We start from the raw sequence: 23,980 nt of genomic DNA on the forward strand, positions 1-23,980 counted from the left end.
GCAGCCACACCTGCCCTTTGGGGGTCTCTGCCAAGATTTAACCCCCTTGTCCCACCACCGAGATCCGTGGTCCCAAAGCACTTCAGGGTCATGCCTCCACCCCGTCCATGCTCCCCCCGAGTCGTGGCTGGGAGTGGGGCCACAGCTAAGGGGGAAGGGACACAGACAGGGGTAAGGGGGCTGAGGCAGGGGCCAGAGCTGGGGCTGGAGCCAAGAGTGGAGCTGGGTGGCTCCCCCTCCCCACCCCCATGGGGGCTGGCCCGGGCCCAGTTGCATCCCCCTGAATGTTACTCCATTCCCCCTGGCAGGGTGCACCCCACATTTTGGACCTTTAACCTAGATAGTCGTGCAACAAATAGGGGAAACTGAGGTACACACAAGATGCAAACAAAACATCCAGAAAATTCCCACTTCGTCACAGGGGTGTCAGTGGGGTCTGAGCTGGGCAGCAGCACAGGGAAGTGGGGAGGTTAAACTGCAAAACATCCCCCTGTGTTCCCGCAAAAGCCTCTCGTTTATCCCCTAACCCCCTCCCCATGAAAATCTCCACCCCTGCCCTGGCCCACACAGACCCCCTCACTGCAACGCACATTTTTAACTTTTCTCGCTTGTCCTTGGCCTTCCACAAACATTGTTCCCATCAAAATGATCCGGGGCTTTTACAATGAGAATGAGAAAACAAACTAAATCAAACCCAAAGAAACCGCTATCGACCTCCCCACCACACACACTTTGGGTCTGAATTTTTCCACTGAAATGTTGAGGCAATAAAACTCTCACTGCTCTTGTCCAGAAACAAACCTAAGCCCCCCATGCAGTACCTGGGGCATCTATGTCTGACCCACCAAGGCTTCAGCTCCTTTGGGGAGATTTCCAGCTGCCCAATTCTGCTGCTATTCCAGGGGAGCAATTCCTGGCTCCTGTCAGCATTTATCTCAGCCCTGTTCTGGGCATCACAGGTTTCTCTGGGAAAGGGCAGCGAGTGGTTCTAGGGTCCAGTGATCCTCCTCCAAATCGAGCTAGAACCTGGGGCTCCTTCCCCTTCCCCAGGCTATGGGCGGGGAGGCATTTCACAGAGCTCTCGGAGCTATAGCCCATGGCTAAGGAGAGAGAAAAAGCCTCCTATCCCCCTCTGCTCTGGGGGCTGGGTTTCCTCCTGAAGCCTCTGCCCCCCACTTTGTGCCCATGGCTCATCCCTGACCCTTGCTGCTGCTCCTTGCTGTAGACTGTGAAAGGAGCGGAGGCAGCACAGGAGCCTTCTGGGGATGCAGATCTGAGGCTTTTGGAGAGACACATTGTCTGAGACATCAGAGCGCTGCAAACCCTGCAGCCACCCCCTCAATCCGGGGCCTGTTCCAGCCCTGAGTCTGGGCTGCCGCGATCCCTCCCCCAGAGCAGGGCGCCCACAGATTACAGCCTGGAAATAGGCGTGTGAGACTGATTCCTGCTTTCCCTGACAGGGCCTCCCCTAGACCAAGTAGCGTCCCAGGCAAGACGTGTCTTCGGAACCCCCCAGCCCCGCTCCATATGTTAAACCATTGAATACCTTATTTTTATTGCATTTGTAGCTCATTTCATTATTTCGATGCACAATCTGGATGCATGATTTTCTCTATCATATAAGACAATAAATGTTCATGCTAGGATGTGTAAATCTGTATTTATTCATGCCGTATATAAGCAAATGAAAAAATCATTTCTTCTAAGCATATAGAAACTTTTAATTTTGACAGTAACTGAAATGTACTAACATCTAGTAATGGAGCACTCACCAGCACAGGGTGGGCCGGTATTAAATAGTGTTACAGTCGGAGACAGACAGTGTTAGGATGTTAACCCCAGGCCCTTTGTTCAAAGGTCGCTTCGCCTTTCCCCAATGAACTGAAGCGCAGCATTCAAGAGATCCAGAGACTAGTTGATGATGTTTCCAAGGGCTAAAATAGCAAGCGATGTCTGTCTTGCATTGGCCATTGTTGACTGGAGAGATGGTTTATGGAGAATAAACTTCAAGGTGAGAAGCAGCCCAAAAAGGCCTCTGCAGGTGCTGAAGTAGCTCAGTTGGGAGAGCATTAGACTGAAGATCTAAAGGTCCCTGGTTTAATCCCAGGTTTCAGCAGGCTGTTTCATCCCTCTTCCTGCAGCAGTGGGCTCTTTCCTGGAAGCACAGCACTGCCTTTACTCAATGCAAGACCCTCATTTTGGGCTTCACTGCAGGAAAAGGCAGCATTGGCTTCTGCACCCAGTTGGGCCACTGAACCTTTCTTTCTTCTCTTGCTGCTTCTCAGCAAGGGGAAGAAAAAGAAACTCCCCTTCAAGCTAGAGTCACAAGGGTGATGTAAGGACGACTTCCTGATCCCTGGCTCCAGTCCTCTGCTCTTCCAGCTGACCCATCAAAGAGCTGCTGCCAGTTTCTCCAGGTTCGCCCATCAGTGTGTGCCAGGGTGAGCACCACCAAAGTGCAGGGAATTTGAGGGCAGGGCAGGGCAGTGCACTGTAATGGAGTTTCTGTAGTGTAGTGGTTCTCACATTTCCCTAACCTGCATTAAGCCGGCTAGGCAGAACTGACACCATCATCTCTCAGGTGTTCCCTTTAAGCAGAGCACAACTTTGAAATACGGGCAGCATAGAACCAATATTCATAATGTCAACTATAAAAATGATACAGATCTAGAGATAGCATCATTATAATCAGCCAATCAGAAACTCTCCATAGACCCCTAACACAACAACCTTTATACAATATTGGCTGCAAATACAGAACAGCAGTCGCAACGGTGATCTATACAGTTACAGATTATGTCAATAACGTCACAGGAGGTGACACGGCATCAGTGAGACTGATACTGGAATAGCCTCCAGTTTTGGTGTCCTCGTTTGAAAAAGATGTTGTGAAATTAGAGTTTGGGGCAGCAAAGAGCCACCAAATGTTCTGAGGGCTGGAGAAAAATGCCTTCTAGTGAGCTATTGAAAGAGCTCAACCTGTTTAGCTGATCAAAAGAAGATTGAAAGGTGACTTCATTGAAGTGTTGAAGTGTCTTAATGGAGAGAAAAGATTGAGTATTAAAGGGCTCTTGAATCGAGCAGAGAAAGGCATAACAAGACCCAGTGGCTGGAAGGTGAAAAGAGACAAATTCATATTACAATTAAGGCACAAATATTCAACAGCGAGGATGATTCACCACAGGAACAAGCTACCAAGGAAAGTGGTGGATTCTCCATCTCTTGATGTCATTTAATGAAGACTAGATGCCTTTCTGGAATGTGTTTGCCCCAAGAGTAGCTCTTGTGTCATACAGGAGGCCTGTGATATGCAGGGGGTCAGATTAGATGCTCTAATGGTCTCTTCTGGCTGTAAAGTCGACTCATTTCTGAACATCTGAGTGTAGCATTGGGAGCAGCGTCTGATGTTTCCCTGTCTAGCCGGCTTGCTGCCTAGAACGAACGCTGCTTGAGTGGGGTGATCCACAGGGAGTAGCTCAAACCTGCAAAGTGCCTAGGCAGGGGCAGGACATTAGCCCAGCAATGGAGGGGTGTGGCAGTGACATCACAAAGGCCTTTTGCAGGACCTCAGACTATTGGTCCAAGGTGGTGGGGAGGTGGTGACCTCACAGAGAGATGCTGACATCAGCCAGGCAGGACAGGGGCGAGGGGCCAGGGGAACCTCAGAGACCCCTGTGGCTTTGCTGCAGCAAGTCTCCTTCTCCAGGTCTCTCTCTGAGGACTGAGAGAGTATTCGGGTTCACGGACGTGAGCACCAGGAGGAACCTCTTTTGAGTTTTCTCCTTCCCTCTTAGTGATTTTACTAGAAAACAGCCGTCCCTGTTTAGAAGGTAAGAGCCTCCTGGAGGTGTGAAACCTGTTCAGTCTGATCCATCTGGTGAGAGTTGAATTCTAGGCATGGAAAACATGAGCTTAAGGAGGCAGAAGTTTATTCCGCACCTGGGATTTTGTCCCTTAGAATCACTGGGGACATTAGGGTTTGTGCTTTTTTCCTTTTCCTCCATCCCTCTCTCCCTCCTTTCTCTTCTTCTCTTGCTTATTTTGTCCTTTCTTCTGTTCCCCTCCCACTACCGTGTGTGTGTGTGTGTGTGTGTGTGTGTGTGTGTGTGTGTGTGTGTGTGTGTTGCGGGGCAGTGCTCTGCAGCTCCCACTTTGGGAGGTCCACACAAAAATGTGGGGCTGAAATAGTGCTTGGGCAGTGATCCCCACTAGGGACCTGGGCCATCCTTTGGGTTCTCTGGTGAGAACCCTCAGCCTCCCGTCCCCTGATTGGCTGAGCAGGGGGTTATTGACAGGGAGGAGACTCAGATCCTTGTTGGTCTCTTTTAAGACCCAGGAAATAAGTCAGAACCAGTTCTATGTTTGATGAATTTTGCTGCTTCTCTGCATTAATGGTCTCTGAGCAGTTCATGATTCTGTCTAACATTGCAGTTCTCCTCAAATACTTGCTGAATAATTCCTGTGCACTGTTGTTGGTCTGGAGCTCATCTGAGAGCACTTTATTCAGGTCATTCAGTGTCTGAAATTCAAGATCCGATGGTTAGTTTGAAAATCAGGGTTCTTGGGTCCTATTCCCAACTCTGCCACTGACTGGCTGTGTGACCTAAGACAAGTCAATTCTCCTTTCTCAGCCTTAGCTTCTCCCTCTTTCAAGTAGAGATAATAATGATCCGCTCCTACCTACCTCACGGTGCGTGGAGGCAGGGTCGGCTCTAGGTTTTTTGACGTCCCAAGCAAAAAATTTTTTTGGTTGCCCCCACCCCAGCCCTGGGCTCCCCCCTGCACCTCCCTGCCACCCCAGACCTGGGCTCTGCCCCCTCCACCCACATCCCCTACCAACCCAGCCTTGGGCTCTCCACTCCCAACCTGCACCCCTCTGCCATCCCAGCCCTGGGCTCTGCCCCCCACATACCCCATGCTGCCCCAGCTCTTGGCATTGCCTTTTCCCCCCACTGCTCCCCCACCGACACACCAGCCCTGGGCTCTGCCTCCTCCACCTGCCCCCCCTGCCACCCCAGCCCTGGGCTCTCCCCACACACACACACACACCACACCACACCCCTGCACTCTCCTTCCACCCCAGCCCTGGGTCACTTGTAACTTGCTCCCAGGGTGGGTCATTTAGCAGGGCAGGGGGGAGGAATAGCTCAGTGGTTTGAACATTGGCCAGCTAAACCCAGCGTTGTGAGTTCAATCCTTGGGGGGGCTACCTAGGAATCTGGAGCAAAAATTGGTCCTGCTAGTGAAGGTAGGGAGCTAGACTCAATAACCTTTCAAGGTCCTTTCCAGTTCTAGGAAATTGGTATATCTCCAATTATTACCTCTGGGGAATTTGCCAATGCAATATCACTGTCTTCCTTTTAAACAAAAAGGCAATGGCTGTTGAAAATTGCAATTCCAGTCCTAATAACTCCTGGGACACATTTCTTGCTCAATTTTATCCTACTTTTTCTACAGCAAATGACAGTGGATCAGCATATTTGATTTGGGAGAAATGAAGTAACAGCTGCCCAAACTGAGCTGGAGCCCTCCTGAATGTTGAGGTGTTCAAATCTGGAAGGCAGGTGCTAGATTCCCTTTCTGAACATTAACTAAATCTGGAAAGGAAAAGTCAATTTCTGCTTCCACGGCTCAGGAGTGGAAATCCTCCTACGTGCCCGGTGCTGTATCTAGAGCTGCCCAGGTCCAGCAGAGCCTCCCCCCCCTCACTTTTCATTTTAAATTCTAGTGGGATCCACGTACCTCCCTTGCCAGGCTTCAGCTAGAGAGGGGCCCTGTCCATTTAGTCCCCCCAATTCCTTCTTTGGGGGCTGCCAGGTGAGGCCAGTCTGCGGATGTCTTCTGAAGGGGATGTCTGGGGCAAAGCTTTCTAGTCCAAAACGTTGGTGGCTGGAGGGGGGCGCCATTTTCAGTAGTTTAATGTTTGGTACTGCAGTGAGTGACTGCTGGGTGCAGTGATATAGTGACCCCTGGGTCTCTGAATGAGGCTTTACACTTGGTGGGGGGTGAGGAGGCAAGCGGCGAGTCGGTGGGTGGAGAGGGGCAAATCTCCCAGATTCAAAATCTGGAACAGTGTCTGTTGGTCCTTTTTGCTGCTTTTCTCTGGGCTGGGGGTTGTCCCAGTGCTGCACAGAGGGGTTCCCACAGGAAGGTGCTTGCTCCTAACCCCGAGGCTGTCAGTGTGTCGGTTCTTCTCTAGCCAGCCCACTTGCCAGGTCTGATTGGCCTTGGTCGGGCTCCCAGCCCCTCTCCATGGGGTGCAGCTGTCTGGAGGTGCTGCCTTCCTCAGTCCCACCTCATTCACTCCACAGGGCGACGGGTTACCAAGTGGGGGGGGGGGGGAGAGATCTTATTCTACTTCTAGCAAAAAGACATTTTTCTGTTACCTTAATTACACTACCTTAGGGGCCACCTATAACATATTACCAAGGTTCAATACAAAGTCATGTAAAGTTATACAAAAATGCGACATGCAGAGATTTATCTACAACCGCATTGAGTGCCCGCGGGGTGCAGTGATATGGTGACCCCTGGGTCTCTGAATGAGGCTTTACACTTGGGGGATGTGTGGGGGCAAGTGGGGAGCAGGTGGGCAAGTGGCAGGTGGGCACAGAGGTGAGCAGTGAGCCAGCAGGGGCTCTAGGGGCAGGCAGGGGGGTTTCTGGCAGGGGAGGAGGAGGTGAAAGGAGGTGAGTGGTGGGTGGGGACTGACTAGCAGGAGATGCAGCAGGCCAGTGGGGATAGGGGTGAAGAGGGGTGTGATGGTGAGATCTGGTCACCCTATGGGGGCCGTTTCTTCTCCCTCCTCCCTCCCCCAAACCTTCCTTTTCAGCCCACAGCTGTTTCGTGGGGGCGCTGGGGAAGGAGGGTTTGTTTCTGCGGGGCGGCGGTGCTGCGGGGTTGTTTCCACAGGGATGGGTGGCGCTGGGGTGTTTCAAGGGGGCTGGGTGGCAGAGCAGGGGCGCAATTTTATATTCTTGCCTTGGGTGTAAAAATAGCTAGTTATAGCTCTGGGACCCCATATTGCGCTAGGTGCTGTACAAACCCTGGCCAACACTGGACACCCAGGGGTTCCCTCAATCTCCCTGAGCCTCTGCTGCCCAACTGCTTCTGACTCCATCTGGATCACCCCCAAAAACCCACCATTCCCAACAGTCCTTCTTTGCCTGCCCCCAGGTTCTGCTTTCACACCCTGGGACCATCTCAACGCTTCAACCCACCCCGCCCCCGCAGGGGGGCAGAGATGGAGGCAACTTCAGCCACTGGAGACAGCCCCAGCGAGGGCTGCAGCCCGGGGGGTGTTTGCAGACACAGGAAGGGAGCAGGGGCGGGGAGTGCTGGGAAGAAGGAGGCAGGAGAACAAATCCGGGTGGGGGGCAGCTCCTGGGGGGCGGGGCTCTGGCTCAGGCTGGGGGCGGGGCAGCTCCTGATGGGGGGGGGTTCTGGCACAGCCCGGGGGCGGGTCAGCTCCTGGGGGCGGGGCTCTGGCACAGCCTGGGGCAGGTCAGCTCCTGGGGCGGGGCTCTGGCACAGCCCGGGGCAGGGCAGCTCCTGGGGCGGGGCTCTGGCACAGCCCGGGGCGGGGCAGCTCCTGGGGCGGGGCTCTGGCACAGCCAGGGGCGGGGCAGCTCCTGGGGCGGGGCTCTGGCACAGCCCGGGGCGGGTCAGCTCCTGGGGCGGGGCTCTGGCACAGCCTGGGGCGGGTCAGCTCCTGGGGCGGGGCTCTGGCACAGCCCGGGGCAGGGTCAGCTCCTGGGGGCGGGGCTCTGGCACATTGTGACGCAGGAGCCCGGGCTCAGCAGCTGCTCCCTGGTGGCCACGTGCTGCCAGCAGCGCTGGAGCCGCCCGGGCCGGAGCGGAGCCGCTGTTCTCAGCTGCCGCAGGAGCTGCCCCCGGCCCCGCTGGGCTCCAGGTGGGGACAGAGCCTGGGGCCGGGGCTCCCTGGGTGCGGCTGGCGGGGCGGGAGGAGAGGCCGGAGCTGCAGGCGGGAAGGGCGGGGGCAGGCGGGGTTGATCGGTCTCTGGGCACCAGGGAGCCCCGGGGCAGAGTGTGTGTGTGAGTGTCCCGGGCCCAGGCGTGCGCATGGGGAGCCCGGCACCCCAATGCCCTGAGCCCCGGCTGGGAGGCTGCTCCCCCTCCCGTGGGGGCTCCGGGAGGCTGCGGCGGCTGCAGGCGGGTGCTCGGCCCCCCCGGGAATGACCCGCTGCCGGCAGCTTGTGGCGCCTCCTCCGCGGAGCTTTTCCCCGGGGGCGGCCTGGGTGCAGCTGCGATCAGCTGTTTGCTGGGCAGGCTCCGCTCCGCTGCTCCCCCCCGCTCCTGGGGGGCTGAGTGAGCCCCCCCCAAACAGCTCCAGGGGTCGGTGGAGGGGCGGGGCCAGCAGCAGCAGAGGCCCCCCCCCCGCTCCCCTGGGGCTGCCCCGCCCGCTCGGGCTGGGGGCTCTGCCAGGGCCCCCGCGTGAATCGCGGCTCCCTGCCCGCCAGGCTCGGCTCCGGCCACGGCAGCGGCGGGTGCCCCGGGGAGCCCAGCTGGGCTGGGGCTGGAGAAACTCCAGGTACCGGCGGGGAGGGGGAGAGGAGCCGAGCTGGGGGCGGGGTGGAGGAGAAGCCCCGGGCCCCTGCAGGAGCTGCAGTGGGGAGGGGGAGAGGAGCCACCCTGGGGCAGGCAGGAGAACCCCGGGCCCTGGCAGAAGATATGGGGCTGAAGTCCCCGGCTCGGGAGCCCCAGCCACCTTAGTGGCAGAAGTTGCAGGGCTGAAGCCCTGACCCCCGTCTGTGTGGAGCTGGCCTGAGCCCCTCTCGCTCCCATCCCCCCTGTGGAGCTGGCTCCCACTCTCTGGCTGTGGAGAAATTCAGCCCAAATCTCCCCATGTTGGTATCTCCATTCCCCCCCCCTCACCCATCACCCAGCCATGGATGGATTTAGCCCAGGAGGCAGGGTCAGTGTTGGCCCCATTGGGTAGGTGGGATCTAGGGCACAACGAGGTGAAGTGACTTTCCCAAGGCTAAGCAGGGAGTCTGTGGCAGAGCAGAGACTCAAACCCAGAACACCTGAGCCTGAGTCCTGTGCCTTAACCACTAGGCAACCTTCCCCCCGAAGGAGAGGGAACCTCCTCCGCCACTTTGAGTGTGTGGGTGGGAGCAGCCACTAGACAGAGCTGCCAGGAGGTGGGGAGGGGGGTTGGATAGTTGGGGGGGCCTCTGGAGGGGGCAGTTAGGACAAGGAGCGGGGGGGTTGGATGGGTTGAGGGTTCGGGGGTGCCTGTTTGGGGGTGGAGCGGGGTCAGGGCAGGCAGGGAGCAGAGGGAGCTGGATGGGTCGGGAGTTCTGGGGGTCCTGTCAGGGGGCGGTGTTACCAGATTTGCCCATTACTTTGGGGTACGCTCATTTATTCGGGTTACTTTTCTGGGGAGGGGATTCTGTAATTCTATCAATGTGCTGCTTGTGTCACGTGTGTGTTCATATGGAGCTGTACTCCTCCCTTCTGCATGTCCCCTCTCAATGGCGCTGTCCTGCAGGATCTGGGTTCCCTAGGGCTGGGTTTCTCCCGCCCCAAAACCGGATGAGCACCCGAGCACCCACCCACCCACCCCTACAGTAACAGAGCAAGTCTGAGCGGACCGGGTCAATCAGCACTGCCACGCTGACCCCGTATCTGCCCCTGGACTCACTGGGCTGGATGAAGCAGCCCTTTCAAGCTGTTACCCTTATGTGTCCCAGATTCAGCACGGCCCTGTCCCCGCTCTCACATCACAATTGTACTGGCAGGAACCTCCTTGATGAGCAAACCCCACAGGATTCTGGGCGCTGCAGGGATCTTTAGCTTAGGTAAGACGCGTTGCTGCAGAGTGACAGGGGGAAGCTAAAAACACAAAAGAGTGAGGTTCAGCAAGAGAGAGAAGCAGCCAGCTGAACCATGCAGGTTATGTATTGAATACTGGTGATCACTGCACAAGGAGCCTAAACCAACCTAACATCCACTATTAAAGGTTAATAGCTACGGTAGAAAGGAAAACAGAGCAAGAGAGAGAAAGTGTGTGTGGGGTCTCAGCCACTCCATGAGGCTTGAAATGGTCAGGGTTCCCAGGTGACGCTGGTAGCTGAGGGTCCTGAGGGCTGGAGACAGGCAGAGCCCCCAGCACAATCAGTCAGGAGAAGATGGAGGGATGGAGGGATTTTTGTAGAGAGAATACAGTGGTTCAAGGGAGAACAATGCATTTGTTTATAGGTAAGGCTGATAACTCAAGGGTTTTCTGTAGACTAGACAATAGGAGCGGATCGCTCTTGGCTATGGGTGGTGTTTTCTTCCAGGGAGCTCACAATGCAACTAGGCGGCTTCACTATTTGGGCATCAGTTAAGGATCCATTGCTACAATTGGTCTGATAATTGCTGAGCTGGGTGTGGGCAGGTGTAGGTTCATTAGCATCTGGAGCAGAGATTCCCATGATGCAGTGCTTCCCTGCTTTTTCTGGTCCCAGAATTCAGTGTGGTTCTCTGCTCTCCATTCTGTATGTAAATTGAGATGGCTTCCTGTCCCATCTCTCCTGCAGATGAGGCATGGAGAGTTGTCTCCGCTCTCCATTCTGTATGCTAATGGAGATGTCTTAATCTTGTCACCCTTGTCAGGAGGGGTCTAGGTGTGTCTCCCAAGGCCCTTCACTGCTCTCTGCAAGTGTTTTTCTCTGATGGGTTTTGGTTTAAGCAGAGGCTGGGGGGTGTCTTTCATGAGTCAGGCTGGATACTGCACCCTGGTTCCCCTAGAACACAGAGGTGTCTGGGATCAGCGGGGAGTGGTTGGATGGGGCGTGGGAGTCCCGGGGGTCTGTCTGGGGGCAGGGGTGTGGATAAGGGTCAGGAGGACAGGTAGGGGGTAGGGTCCTAGGGAGGCAGTTATAGTGGGGGGGGGTCTCAGGAGGGGGAAGTCAGGGGACAAGGAGCGGGGGGGTTGGGGGTTCTGAGGGGGGCAGGAAGTGGGAGACAGTGGATGGGGTGGGGCTAGGGGGGGCTCCCTGGGTGCACACCCTAATGAAATGTGCTGCACACGCCTATGGTCACAGGGGTGAGCTACTCGCATCCTTTACCTGTTTGTGCCATTTCTTTCCGTCTCAAAACCTGAGAACAATTCTCTCTAGTTCTTCCCCTTCTCTCTCCCCTCCCCACACGTGGCTAGAAAATCCAAGGAGATTCCCTCGTTTTCCCTAAAATTATTGACTCTCTAGTCTCTCATTTTCCCTATTTTCTCCATAATTCTTAAATTCTCCTCAGCTTTGGGATGTGAACCCAGCCCGTTTGATCTGCAGCAATTTGTCCTTGGGTAGGTGGAATTTGCTGTCCTGTGTCACTCCCCCAACGTGGGTGGTGGTTAGTGGGTGCTGGCTGGGGGAGCCCGCAGACACGGCTGCCTCTGGGGGGGAGATGGGGGGGCCGATCTCTGTCAGCGACAGGACATGGCCGCACAGGAGGGGAAGGGAGGAGCCAGTGTCCCTATGGAGCCTGCCCAGCCCCTTTGGTTCTGCTCCTTTCCAGCATTTTGTTCAGAGACTTTATTACTGGGGAGGCTGAAAAATCTCCCTGTGGGCTTAGCCTGGCAGAAGGGGCCAGGTCTCCCCTGCAATAAAGAGATGGAGCATGTTCCCAGCATGGCAGAACCTAGGCTGTGTCTCTGCAGGGAAAGATCCTGGGGGAATCGTGATGTGACATGAACTAAAGCCTGTTCTGAAACCTCCACAACTGCCCTTCTCGCCCTGCCAGGCTGCAGGATGTCGTCCATGTTTCGCTCCAGCTCATCCCATCCTCCCATGGGACAGGGAAGGGAAACGGCTGCAGTGGAGCCAGCTCAGGTAGGGATTATTGGGGGGTTGCTGGTGGGTTCCTGCTGGAGGGGAGGGACAGCAAACGCACCGGAGGAGGGAGGCTTGGGCAAGTCTGGTTTGGAGGTTGGAGTAGCCAAAACATTCCCAGGGTGGAGAATGGGAGGAGGCCAGGGTGTAGCAAACCTGTTGGGACTTGTTCAATATGCGGCTTCCATTCTAGGAACAGACCCACGGGGTTGGAAGGTGCAAATGCTCTAATTTGTGGGACAGGAAACAGCCCCCCTTGGTTGGGCTAGGAAAACGGACCAGACTCCCAGGGCTGGAGCCCGACCTGATTAACCAGCGGCTGCTGTGAGATGTGAGGGGCACCCGCCAGGGAGGCTTAGGGGGGGTTCTTAACCTTTTTCTTTCTAAGGCCCCCAACGTGCTATAAAAACTCCACGGCCCTGCATGTGCCTGGTTCTCTGCATATAAAAGCCAGGGCTGGCGTTAGGGGGAGGCAGCCAGGGCAGTTGCCTGGGGCCCCATGTGACAGGCCCCCCCCACAAAGCTAATTGCTCAAGCTTTGGCTTCAGCCCCTGGTAGCAGGGCTCATGGCCCCAGGTTTCAGCCCCAGGCAGGGAGGTTTGGGCTTTCTGCCCTGGGCCCAAGCGAGTCTGACACGGGCCCTGCTTGGAGGCCCCCCTGAAACCTGCTCGCAGCCCCCCAGAGGTCCAGGGACCCCTAGCTGAGAACCACGGCCTTAGGGGATGTGCCCCTCCCCCATACCCAGCTCCAGGGCTGCCCTTAGAGAAAATGGCGCCCTGGGTGAACTCCGTCTCCCTGGCCCTCACGGGCTCCCCACCATCATGTACAGACCCTGGTGCCTCCCTCTAGGGCTTAATTTGTATTGAAAGAGGCACCAGAGCTCAGCCCTGGCACAAATTCAGCACTGGCTGGGCGGCCTCACAGCAGCGGCTGCTGGCCGAGCGCCCAGCTCTGAAGGCCATGCCACCGCCAGCAGCAGCGCAGAAGTGAGGGTGGCCTGGTGTGTGGTGTATTGTGCAGCCTTTTATTTTATGTAAAGTGCAGTTTGTAATGTGTCATTACACCCCCGCGGGGTCGCCTCTGGTGGCGACAGTTTCAAGCTTAACAGAGTGAAAGTAGCCTCTGCTACTTGCTTCAGATGTACAGTCTCAAGGAACACACACGGACCAAGGGTAGTGACCACACAGACATTCACAAGCACAAGGTCTAGTCGGTTTTACAAGTTTTATTAAAGTTACAGTTAAGGTTATGACGACCCAAGCGCACAGAAATTCTATAAAGACCTGTGCAAAAGTTACAACTCTAGTTCTACTCACATCCTGAACAATAGTATTAGGGTCTGATGTGTCTCTCATGGATTGATCATCAGTAGAGGGATGGTCCCTGCAGGAATTTCCCACAGGGAGCTCAATTTTCCCGCTCTGGGCACCCCCTTTTTATAACGTGATTCTGATTATACCTCATTAGCATTGACGCACAACCTGTGTCCTGTGGTTAAGGCACATTTGGAAACAGAGGTGCCTTTCCAGAATTTTTTTTATTTAAAATTAATCTTCTGGCTAATTGTTCACCCTGTTACCACTTGGTACCTCTCTTCCCATCATCTTAGGGCATCGGGTTATTCCTCGGCCATTTACTTCTGTCAGCATTTCTTAGCTCCAAGGCCTAAACTAGCGAAGCTAAAATCTTGCAGGTCTCAGCCTACAGGCCTTGTGTTTCAACCCTATTTACTTAGATACCTAATACATGATTATTCTCGCTACATACTGATCAATCGATTCTCTATTTAGCACACAGTGATTCTATATGACATAACGTGTTAGTTATTTATAACACCACACAATAAATGAACAGTAAACTAAAATCACTGGCTGCCGTTCCCACCCTTACTCCTACACTGGTGCTGTGGCCTGTGGTGCCCGGCGCTCTGCCTGCAGCTCAAGACGGGCTTTGCGCTCTCACACGGGGGCTGCATCTTGCTGGAGCCCCAGATACCTGGCAGCCCTGTGGCCGCTCCTGGCTCACCAGGGGCCATTTCAGATTTTGGGGCGGGGGCAACTTTAACTGTGATTCCAGGGGCTACTGAGGCACCTGAAAACTGTAGGGTTTTTTGCAGAAAATAACTTAGAAATTCACTGACGAGCACTGTATCTAATTGTTATATAAAGAAAGATAAATATTTACTGACTCCAATTACAGCCACATATTAAATGTAAAATTAAATTTAGAACAATCAGGAGATAATACAGCAAGATATTCCCTATCCCAAGCCTTGAGGTATCCGTTCTGGAGCTTTGACGCAGGTATCAGAAACACAAGTTTGATACTTTGCACCCTCTCTTTCGTAGAGATAAATAAATATAGAGAAAGGAAGCAGATTTTACTACACACTCTGTGTTACTGCCATTATCTCCTCTATTTTAGTCAATTGTTTTTCACTCCACTGACAACGTATTTACTTACTTTTATATACGGTTCTGGCCTCCCGGTTCTGGCCTCCCTCCCTTTCCCCAGCCAGCTCCAAACTGAAACCCCTCCTCCAGCCGTCTCCTCCAGCCACACCTCCCGGCTCCTCCTCCAGCCTTTGTCCACTTTCCTTGGGCAGAAGGTGTCACCTGGCCCCATCCCCCTCCTGGGCTCAGGTTACATGCTCAGCTATTGCCCCTCAAGTGAAGTCACACCCTGATATCCCATCCCCAATGCAGACAGTCCCAGTAAAACTCTCCCGCAACATCCCCAGCTCAATCCTCCCCACTCCCTGCTTCGTCACAGACTAAAAATACAATCTGAAGATAAATGATCTTCATCTGCACAGTGTCTGAAGTTTTGAGTTTAGCTATTTTTTTCAAACGAGCCCTGCTAAGGTGAGTACAAGCAAAATGTACAGTCTGTTATTTGCTAGTACCATTTAAATAATGAATGACAAGCACAATACGGCCACAACAGTAATAATGATAATTACTTCAGCCAGGCCAGGTGAGGCATTTTAGAACTCGTTACTCAAAGAACTGAATTTAAGCATAAGACACAAATAAAATGATGAAATGCACAGACCAGTTAAAAAGCTAAAATACCAGCACTGTCATCCTGACCGAATGTGAAGAATAAAATTACAGAGACTACATGTACTTTGCGCGTTTTGACAGGAAGTAAAAGGAAGTAACAACAGTAACTGACGTGTCTGTTGTGGGGTGTGTGGGGGGGGGGTGGGAGTGTGAGACACACCCGCTGTCACTCCCAGCCCAGCGGCACTCACTAGTCCGAAGGCTCGTTCACACGGCAGCAGGGGCCGGCAGCTCCCACTCCTGACCCAGAGGCAGCAGCACAGAATCTTGTCCCCACACCTCAGCTCAGCAGAGACTGGGCACAGAGGCAGGAGGGTGGGGCCACCCCACCCCCGCACAGCACAGGAGGCTCCTGGGAGCAGCTTGGCCGGGGGCAGCTCCAAGTGGGGGGGGGGAGGGCTCCAGGACGAGCTGCAGGGGAGGCAGCTGAAGAGAAGTGGGGGGAGGAGAGACAGGACACCCCTGCTGGAGGAACCCCCTCAGCAAGGCCCCCCTGGACCGCCATGTCGTCTGCCCCCCACTGAGTCTGGCCCCGTCCAGCTCTTCACAATGAGAACAGCGCTGGGCTCCCTGCCAGCGAGCTCTCCCTGCACCTGCCAGGGCCTCCATCTCCTGTGTCCGGCTGTGGCTAGTGGGGGGGGGTGGATCTGCTGGGAGAGACAAGGGGCTCTCGCTTCGTCCCCTCCCCCTGGCGTTTCCTGGATGCTCTGAGCAGGGGCGGCACTAGGATTTCCGCCGCCCCACGCAGGGCGGCGCGCCGCGGGGGGTGCTCTGGCGGTCGCCGGTCCCGCAGCGCTGGTGGACCTCTCGCAGACGTGCCTGCGGAGGGGCTGCTGGTCCCGCGCACGCCTGCGGAGGTCCACCAGAGCCGCGGGACCAGCGGACCTTCCGCAGGCATGCCTGCGGAGGTCTGCTGGAGCCGCCTGCCGCGGACGCCGCCCCAAGCGCGCTTGGCGCGCTGGGGTCTGGAGCCGGCCCTGGCTTTGAGCGGGTGTGGGGACTCTGACTGTGAGCCACCCAGAGCTTCCATTTGATCGGCTCCTCTCCCCCATGAGTGTGGGGCTGTGAGTGGGGCAGCAGGTACCGAGTGTTGGGCTCTTGCTCTTTCAGGGGCCGGTGACCTTCGAGGAGGTGGCTGTGCATTTCACCAGGGAGAGGGGCTCTGCTGGACCCCACTCGAGAGCCCTCTACAGGGATGTCATGCAGGAGAACTATGAGACGGTGACCTCGCTGGGTAAGGAGTCCTGTCCCCTGGGTTATTAGAAGCTGTGGGGTCTCTAAAGAACCTGAGAAGTAATAACTTTATACCTTTATTTGCCATCAAGTTTTGACAAGTTTCCTTGCCCCCCCTTTTTTTGCCTTATCTCCCACCCACTGATATCATTTTTGGACATGTGCCTTTTTGGTGCCGTCAGTCATTTTAAAATTGCATTTAATGTATCCTTATTGGATACATTAATAACTGTAGGTTTCATGCCTTTTCCTCATTTTAAGAGGAAAATACGCCTCCTGTAGAATTCTAAATTGAGTAAATAGGTGTGTGACTAATGTGTGGCTTGTGTGACAGTCAGATGAGCTCCTCTTTTGATAGAAGAGAGTATAATGTTGTCATTCAGGAGCCCAAAGGTGAAAGGAGAACAGAGCCATGTGAGAGGAGGAGAAGGGGGGGAGTAGATAATTCTGGGGTGCCAGGACATGGGGCGGGTGTGTGCAGGGTTAGAGCTAAGAAGCAGCGGGGAGGGATGAGGTTGTGAGAGATGAGGAGGGAACAGAAGATGCTCCCAAGGTGCCGGGAGGTGATGCCAGCTGAGAGTAAAGGGAAGAAGGGGAGGGGAGTGTGGAGGAAGGGCACTCAGAAAGTGGGTTGGGTGGGTCAGTGGGAGAGAGGAGAGGTTTGGGGATCCAGAGCTGTGGGGGATCGCAGACCTTTAACCCCAAATCCCTACCCAAGCCTTGTTCTAGAGCCTAAACTCCAGTTTTCTTTCTGATCTGTTTCACTTATATACATGTTTTCCCCAAATATTATTTTAACTCTTGACCTCCCTCTCCCGCTCATTACCCCCCTCCCTGTATAACCTCCCAATCTCTGCACAGAGACCCCGGCCACCGATCCTGAGTCCTTGCTGCATCCTCCCTCCTATAGCAGGGCCCCTACCCAGGCACAGATGGGCACTTTGTTGATGATGTTACAGGGTGGTGGTGTAGCCTGTGCAGTTTTTACACCTATAAGATGACGTATTGGGGTACAGCTCGCCCTTGTACAGGGCTACTCAACGTTAATTGAGAAGATGAAATTTGGTGAAACACACAGAAACTTGATTTAATGGAGACAGTTATAACTGAAATCATAGGCAAGGATCAATCTACATAATGTACCCATCGCCGAATTGCCGCCGAATTGCCGCCGAATCCACGGGACCGGCGGACCTCCCGCAGGCAAGCCGCCGAAGGCAGCCTGACTGCCGCCCTCACAGGGACTACCAGGGCGGCCCACGCAGCTTGCCATCCCGGGCACGTGCTTGGATAGGGACTCACATGCCTCTCCTTTTCACCAGGGTTTGAGGATTGCAGCTTGTCCTCCACTGTGTTCACTGGACTAATGTCCAGTTCCTGTGCGTTGCTTTCTCTCCAGGGGCTGTGAGCAGTGTGTGTGTGTGTGTGTGTGTGAGAGAGGTGGGAATTTTGGTGATACTTGTATGATGCCAATACACACCTCAGTTTCCGTCTGTGGTTGGTATTGCTGTGATTAGAACGAGCAGGAGACATGAGGTGTTTTATCACGTAGCTGTCATGGGGTGATATGAATGGGTCATTAAGGACAGGCTGGGACCAACCTACATCAATGGAATACCCGACAGAGACAAGGGAATGATTGTCACCTGTCCATGGGAGGATCTCCGCTTGGTTGAGTGAAGCACACATGGACTCGTTACATTTTTGGGAGCAGGAATAGCTGGGCTCATAGACGCAGGGAGCTCTACTGGAGCAAAGACAAATGGACAGGTGCAGATAAAGGAAACCAAAGCGTTTTCTACAGCAACCTGGCTCAAGGGCATTGGCCAATATGGACTATATTGTCTTCTTCGCTTCCCTGTGCTAATCTAAGGACTCTCCGGTGCTGAGTTTCGGTTCACTAATGAACCCTGCTATGTTTTAACAGTCTGCCCAGTGCCACAGCAAAAACTTGCTCTGTGCATTGACTGAGGAACAGTCTCTGAACAGGAGTGTCGTTCAGCTGGGCCTGCTGGCAGAGCTCACAGGTTGAAGTAGGAGTGTTGAAGCCAGAGGCTTTCCAAGCACTGTTTAAAAGCCCAGGCATTGCACAGATCCCATGGATCCATGACAGTGCCAGTGTGCCTAATGGGGAAAGGATATAAAACAAGACAAGGATCTAAATGCAAATTTTGCATGGTCCCCTCATCAGTGCTCATGGGAATCCCTGATAATTTCCAACGTGTATTAAAACCTTCCTTAAAAGCTCACCTCTTAGTTATCAGGTCATGTCAGTTATGTTAGAGGCCTTCCGCTTCCCTAGTTCTTGTCACGCAGACAGCAAGCAGCAAAAGACCAGAAGTCTGAAGCACAGACAATGCCATGTTTATTGGGGTTAGTTTCTAAGCAAGCATATTCCAAAGCCCTTCACACCAGTCGGGCTTATCTCTATACTCCCATAGAGTCTGTTCCCCAGTGTTTCCTTCCCAGCTCTGATGCCGCAGAGCCTGGCCTGTGTTCCTGTTCCACGTTCCCCCCTGTTAACAAGCATGATTCCAATTTCCCTTCCCCCTCCTGTTTATAGAGTAATATTCTCAGCTATACGTTAACCAATCATTGTACTGGGATATAATTCTTAGTCTAAGAACAAGGCCTCAGGCTGTCACAGTAGGAGAAGGCCCTTACAAATACAAACAGTGATTTTGATTCTCTCTTTTCATACTCCTGTAAGTAGCTAAGTGATAAAAATACACCTAAGTTCTTAAACTATAGGCTTTACAGGCAGCCCTGAATATCTCTGTTCTAACAGTGGGGTCTATCCCTTCCCCCATTCTGTGTCTGTCTTGTCTATTCAGATTGTAAATTCTTCAGGGCATGGCCCAGCTACTATTCTCTATTGTACTTTGCCTAGCACACTGGGGACCCACTGTTAGTTCGTTCTTAGGCACGAAGGTAATGCATATGATTAATAACTCTCCTGCCACTTTGAGCCAAGGAAGCTGGCCTTGGGATGGTACTGCTTAAAAATGAGCCGGGGGTAAAACCATGGACTATTCCTTGTGACAAGTATCCCACAAATTCCACTCACCTCCCTTGTTTTCTTTGCCTGGAGTAGGGCTTCCAGATTCCAAACCTGATGTGACCTTGCAGCTGGAACGAGAGGAAGAGCCGTGGGTCCCAGATCTTCAGGGCTCTGAGAAAGAAGTGCTCCCGAGAGCTGCCTTCACAGGTAGGGACTTGGTTAAACCAACTCAAACACTGTGTGAGAATTCAGGAAACATTTGGGATGCCCTACAAAGACCCTGTGAGCTCTCCAAGTTCAGGATTGTTCCCTGCAGATGTGGAATCATTAGGCAGATGTGACTCATGGCTTCCCACCTACATTCTAACAAATGGCAGCAGGTCCCTGCCCAATGTAGCTTTCCCAGAGTGTTCTGGTGAGATGCGGACTAAAGCTGATCCTTTCCTCTCTCCTCTGGGGAAGGGTTTGGGGAAAACCAGCTCCTGATAGGTTTGATCTCTCCCACGTATATTTTGGTTTCTTCATCGCTTTTTCCATTCCTCTCTCTGACATTTCCTTTCTCTCCGGTGCAGGGAGTGACCTGTGTCTGGATTCGCTCAGTCTCCCATCGGGTGTTGGGATGGTGAGTGAGAATGAGGAGCAGAAACCCCATAAGGAAGATGCTGAGCAAGTAGAACCACATGGAACGTTGTCAGGAAGATCCAAAGGGAATGTTTCCGGGAGTTGTGCACTCCCAGAAAAAGAAACATCCTGTGAGACTCAGCAGAGGTCAGAAGAAAACTTAAGTAGCCTCTCAGACTTTATTCCACACGAGAGAATCAACTTTGAAGAGACACGCTACACATGCCATGAGTGTGGGAAAAGCTTCAATGGGAGCTCAGACTTTCTCACTCATCACAGAATGCACATTCCTACATGTGCTCCGAATGCAGGAAAAGCTTCAGTCAGAGCTCTACCCTTATCACACACTGGAGAGAAACCCTACATGTGCTCTGAGTATGGGAAATGTTTCAATCAAAGCTCTGCCCTTATCACACATCGGAGAATCCACACAGGTGAGAAACCTTATGGATGCTCTGAGTGTGAAACAATTCATTGATAGTTCAACCTCATCTCACATCAGCGAATTCACACAGGAGAGAGACCCTACACATGCTCTGAGTGCGGGAAAAGCTTCAGTTGGAGCTCACACCTTATCAGGCATCAGAAAATACACGTAAGAGAGAACTGTAATAAATGCCTTGACTAGGGCTGAGCAAGGATTTTTTTTTTAATCACATTTGCTAATTCCCACATAGTGATCTTTGCACCATCTTCACCGTGGTCTCTCAGCTCCCCCAGATCAGTTGCCTGCTTCTGCCTTTTCCAGCTCACCCTTCTTTGGGGTCAGTCCTATGATCTTTTCTATTGAGCTGTAGGAGTGTATGTCATAGAACCATAGAATATCAGGGTTGGAAGGGACCTCAGGAGGTATCTAGTCCCTATTGAAAGCAGGTCCAACCCCAACTAAATCAACCCAGCCAGGCTTTGTCAAGCCAGCCCTTAAAAATCTCTCAGGATGGAGATTCCACCACGTCCCTAGGCAACCCATTCCAGTGCTTCACCACCACCTTAGCAAAATTAGTTTCCTAATATCCAACCTAGATGGCTCCCACTGCAACTTGAGACCATTGTTCCTTGTTCTGTCATCTGCTACCACTGAGAACAGTCAAGCTCCATCAGCTCCAGGTTGGGGGGAGAGGTTTGATTCCCAACAAGCTACACTGAGGCAAAAACTACCTGTGTCTTCCATCCACAAGGGCGGTACATGGCGTTGGCTGCTCAGGTTAGTGATCTTGGGGTAAAAGACAATTATAGTTGTAGTGCAGATGCAGCCCAGGTGCAGTGGTTGGCATTAGCTTTCCCCTTGACCTGACCTAAACTCCATCACTTTCCCTGACCCTGAGTATCACGGTTATACTGTTCCCCCATTTCAAAGCCATTGTTAGTCACCGAGTTCTCCCTTGGGGAACAAATTGTTTCATTCTCAGTTGCTCTGATGTTGCTTCACATTGTGCTGAAGAGCAGATATTTTTACTACCATTTTCCTCATTTAAAATATATTGAACTATAACAAAGAGCAGGAACAGGGCAGGGATAGGGCAAAACATCATTTCACCCTCTGTAACAACAGAAGAAGATAGTGTAAGTCAGAGGGATTCCCTTATTCCCCATCACCATCCCAATCCCCCCAGTTGTTCAATTGGTTAGGTCAATATTTTTTTTAGGGGCTGGGAAGATTTATACCCTAGTAAATGAATTGTAAATAAGAAAAATACCCATGCATTGGGCTCCCAAAGCCATTGTGGCCCAGGCGCTGCAGGAGGTCGCGCCTGAAGATATCTCCTTCCTAATCAGGTGCATGTTGCCTATTGTTTGGGAAATGCAATCCCTTTCTAGGTAGAGATGGGGAAAAATGGAAGTGACTTTTCTCTTCAGCTCACCCCTGGGAGATGCTGCAAATGTGTAGAAAATGGGATCCGTGTTGAATGTGCTATAGCTGCAGAAAGATACCTATTTTTAATAGAGACCTTAGATTTGTTGTCTTACAGGGATTCTAAGCCGCACCTGAATTTAGTCCCTAATTTAAATCTGTGCCCCCAGATTAAAGAAATAAAGGGCATAGTTGAGGAGGTGTACCTCACTGTCGCTACTGATCTGTTGTGTGGTTGGTGAAGAATTCTATGCCAGAGAAGTGTCAAATTACTCCAAGTAAGGTCAAAGATTTGACAAGAACTCAGGTAGAAATTGCAGGTACTAGTGGTTGATCTTCACCCCTGAGATGGAAGCTATGGTGACCTGTGGCCCAGGTAAACTATTTTTAGAACCCGGCTCCCTAGTTAAGTGACATTGATCACACTCCTGGAGGCTGCCATGATTAAATTGGGCACAACTGTCTTTTACCATTTGGATCCAAAGTTTCATGAAGCACAAAGAGAAACAGCTGATTCCTTCAGAGCCATTCCATGCCTATGGGTCCCAATCTGGCTGCCTTGTTGGACAAGAAGCACTTCCCTGCTGGCCAAACAATGGTAGCCAATGGGGGAATGTATCAGATGCGAAGTTCAGACTGCAGGATACTTGAATGCTGAGTCCAGAGTCTCTGGTTTCGTCTCTTAAGTCAGGTCTACACTATCCGTCGGATCAGCGGGTAGTGATTGATCTATCGGGGGTTGATTTATCGTGTCTAGTCTAGATGTGATAAATCAATCCCTGAGCGCTCTCCCGTCGACTCTGGTACTCCAGCACCATGAGAGGCGCAAGCGGAGTCGACAGGGGAGCAGCAGCAGTCGACTCAGCGCTGTGAAGATGCCGAGGTAAGTCGACCTACGTACGTCGACTTCAGCTCTGCTATTCCCGTAGCTGAAGTTGTGTATCTTCGATCGATCCCCTCTCCTAGTGTAGACCTGTCCTTAGTTTTTCTCTTGAGTCTAATACATTTGTATCACGTCTCTGCCTCCTGCTTCTTTGAAAGGTTAGAAAGTGTGAAAATAGAGCACAGGTGGTTCTACTTCCTCAGCATCTTCCTGCTGGGGTTTCCCCTCCTCATTCTCACTCATGGTCCCATCACCCGATGGGAGACAGAGAGAATGAGACATAGGTCACACCCTGCACTTGAGAGAGAGGAAATCTATGCCATTACCTGGTTCCTAAACTGCAGCTACAGTTCCTACTCCGGGCGAATCCAAAGCCCGAGAGGTGCAGAGATCCAACCCCTTATTATCTTAGAAATGTTTTGTTCCCTTTTCTATTTTTTGTCTTTCTTTTTATGAAGTTGGCAACCTCTCAGCCTTTCTATTAGATTGGGATATAACAGTGTGGCTCGATGAGGGTGTGAACACCTCTGAAATCTACAAGGGGAAGATGCTAGGAAGAAGAGTTCCCCAAATCGTAATAGCCTTAAAACCCTGCCCTATGGAATGACTGAACGCATGCTCCTCACCTGTGCAAGCATCACAAGGAATTGAGTGGTCAGATACGTATTGTTCAGCGAGAGCTGTTTGAATTCTTTTACTAATGTGTCTCTTAAGGTCTGTATGTGTTTTAGGGCGAGGAGAAGTATTAGCTACATAATAGTGAAATCTAAGGAGAAGACTGTAATTAGCTTTGAGGTTGTGGGCTAAATGTAAGCAATGATTAGGTTTCAGCATTGAAATATTCAGCTGGCTAAATCTGGGTTTCACTGCCTGGGTGAGAAATCTCTGGGGTTTCAGCATCACTGAATGCGCACCTGCCTTCTTGGGTTGCTCTTTCAGGATTTATAAGGGTTGGTTTTTCTGCTGTATTAATCTGATGGTTGGACTAAATTGACGACTTGATTCCAGCGCAATATCCTTGTTAACTCATTGATTTCCTGATTTGACCTGAACTTTATCACTGTGTTGTTTAACCCTTAGCTGAGTGGTGTCTATAGTCATTTAGCCTTAGTGACATGCGCTCTTGGGATTATTTGTTCATGTTAATAAAACCTGTAACTGGGAAATGGAGTCATTTATTTCAATAAGCAACCGGGGCTGGAACTTTTCTTTGTCTATTTCCCTTTAATTCAATCTCCATTTTCTTCATTTCACACTGTTCTAAGTTAAGGAACGTGGAGCAACAAAAACTGACATAGACCTGTTGCTGCCCCATTCGGTGCCCATCCAGCTGGAGCAGAGAACAAACCCCTCCTGGAGCCGGGATTGTCACACTGGACTGGAAATACAGACGCGTGTTCCCAAGCTTTGCTGTCTTTCTCCAATCATGGCATAAGGGTGACACCTACACCTGTGTGTAATCACGCCTGGCAGGAAGGAGACCCCTAT

At 52.4% G+C, this 23,980-nt stretch overlaps 1 non-coding gene across 1 annotated transcript; it reads left to right on the forward strand.

Moving 5' to 3' along the window:
* Positions 1-2,043: 2,043 nt before the first annotated feature.
* TRNAF-GAA lies at positions 2,044-2,116 on the forward strand. Its single transcript has one exon. It is a non-coding gene; the product is annotated as a tRNA-Phe (tRNA).
* Positions 2,117-23,980: the final 21,864 nt, after the last annotated feature.

The sequence above is a fragment of the Mauremys reevesii genome, linkage group 14, assembly GCF_016161935.1.
Source record: "Mauremys reevesii isolate NIE-2019 linkage group 14, ASM1616193v1, whole genome shotgun sequence".
In the NCBI taxonomy this organism is placed as follows: Eukaryota; Metazoa; Chordata; order Testudines; family Geoemydidae; genus Mauremys; species Mauremys reevesii.